Genomic DNA, 2,685 nt, shown 5'->3' on the forward strand with positions numbered 1-2,685 from the left:
CTGTGGTGCTTTGCATGACCTGTAAGCATAATGTTTCCAGTGAGGTCAAGACTACAGGATTTGGCCTCCCTGTCTGCTCTGCAAAGAACATTGACTCTGCAGGAGTCGATATATAGTATGTACAATGAACGAGATACAACATAATAAAGGAGTAATTATGTTAAAGATGTCTGTCACTTTGACTACTTTGGAGAAAATATTCAGGACTGTTTTCTGTTGTTTTGGGAACGATAGAGAAAAATCAATAATCATTCATAGGCCTCTCGAATGAAATGGTTTCCATTAAGTACCGGATGCCAGTATAGCTTTTCTTGGATAGATTTTTGTATAGATATCCATATATAAAATCATAACATATTTTCAGTGTGGCACCAGCATAAAACAATCGAATTTATGAGAGCTGTATCTTAATCAGGTTTTGGGTGGGATAAATGTAAATCCTTAACTGTTCACTCTTTGCTCTTGAAAACCAAACAAGCAACACAGCCATTTTAAGCAGAAAACAAATGCTTATATACCTAGTAATCCTCTGAGTGAACTGCCTCAAGAAATTCCAAGACCTGTGGCACTTAGTGTAGGAACTCCAGTTAACTGAACAAAAGTATAAATCTGTAGTAGTTTGGAGTCAGTAGCAAATCTGTAACAAATGTAAACCACTAGAAGGAGACAAAGAGCCACACTGTATGATCATGAAATACTCGAGTCCAACCTGTACTGCATTAATGCTATACGTGGTTACAATCTTCTACAAACAGAGTTGGTTGAATCTGAACATTGATCAGCATGTGCCGCATTTTCCTTTGATCTTGTAATTGAAACAAAATATTGGGTTTAGGAAAGAAGACTCTGGCAGAAACTTCCTACCTAACGTTTGGTAAATCAATTAGTCTATGAATCAAATTCCCTCTCTCCGTTTCCCAACCTGTGACATGTGAATACTGAGGTAAGAATGAACTAAATGTATGTCAAGTGTTCTAAGGTCCTTGTAGACACCTGGCACACTGGAAGTGCAAAGTACTACCTTATTTAGGAGTTCTACTACTTCCTACTTAGGAGTTCTACTTCCTACTTCTCTGCTATCCTTCAGACTGTTGCATTTCTGAATTTTATATAAAAAAAAATCTCCTAAATTCCCTTTTACCTACAATGCATAATTCTGTAGTTGTACTAGTAAAAATGAACAAGATAAAATATCTAAGACTGTGTTTTTTGAAAATAAGAAATGGTTATGAAAATTCAATGAAACATTATATTATTACACTAAAATATTAGCAGACAGTAGGAATACCATTCCCTACCCCAGTGGTTCTACTATCCTTAAATGCTTCCCACATAAAACTGAAAGGCTCTTAAAGAATCCCTGTATTTGCTGCTTTCATAAATACTCTGTTATTAAAAAAATATAGAATTATATTGCTTTTTCAGCCATTTTTGGTTGAAACTGAAAACCCAAACCTCTAAATCTCCTGGAGGAAAAGGAGATGACAAGATGTAAACAAGTAACTACTCCATCTGAAGATCTTTAGATATGTTTCCAACCGGGGGTGGGGAGAAAGACTCCCATTTGCAGTTCATACTGATTTAATTAGAATAAACATAGTATAGCACTTAGATGTAAACCAACCTATTAAAAGGAAGCTCACTTTTGCAATATTTTAGAGTGCATTGAAGGCACAGAGAAGTGCACTGAAGCTAGATAAGACCCCAAACTTCCAGTCCTGTTCCCCCTGCGAATACACTCTTCCGCTTCCCCCAGCCTTGACCTCATCCCTCTTCAGACTGGACCTGTTTCTCCCTTCCTTGAGAAACCCCGATGCCGAGTTAAGCCGGCTCAGCACATTCCCTTCAGGCAACCAGCCACGACTTAATCAGCCACATACACTCCTGCATAACCTATAGTTGAGAACAGGCCCTCTTCAACCGCGCTGATGGATTCCAGTGATCCTATCTTAATCTGCCTCGGAGGGGAGAGGCTGCAGACTTTAGTTGCAATAAGCTTCAGATGAGATCGTGAACAGAAAGGAGGCGGAAGAGGTCTTTGGCTAGTAGTGCCAGTACTTTTGATGCGGATACTGACTTTACTATTTACTTTACTATTTATCAGAATGTAAATCTGTAAAATGCGGCTCTCATTTTTGGGAGCCACAGATGTGTTTGTACAATCTTCCGGTCAGCAAGCTCTCGCAGTGGAGAAATACTAATCCACCGCATTTGGAACCCGTATTTATTTGCTGGAATCTTGAGGAGAAACACAGTGGAAATTACAACCAATAACGCTGTTGGAAACCAACCCTCACTCGAGGACGAGGTGAGGATGTGCAGCCTCGGTCAGGAACTGATGCCCTCCCCCTGGGGTGCCTCCGTGTGAACAAGGCATCTCTGGCATTAAGGGACCATCTCCAAAACCAGTTTGTGCCTCCCTTTTTCCGGGAAGCAACTGGAAGTGTTTGGGAACCGCCGGAGACATGCCGGCTGTTTACCTCCTCCACCTAAACGAGCTGGCTGCTGAAAAGCACGTTTTCTGCCCTAAAAGAGCGGCCCCATTCTTTTTGTTACGGACGGAAATCGCCGTCATCACTGTAACTGGCACGTCACCGCTATTCCGGCTGCACGCGGTGAACACCCACAGTACGGGCAGGGGCGTGTGAGCGTACGTAAAGCGGTTACCTGCCCGGACGCGGCACG

The sequence above is a fragment of the Aptenodytes forsteri genome, unplaced genomic scaffold, assembly GCF_000699145.1.
Source record: "Aptenodytes forsteri isolate BGI_AS27 unplaced genomic scaffold, ASM69914v1 Scaffold346, whole genome shotgun sequence".
In the NCBI taxonomy this organism is placed as follows: Eukaryota; Metazoa; Chordata; class Aves; order Sphenisciformes; family Spheniscidae; genus Aptenodytes; species Aptenodytes forsteri.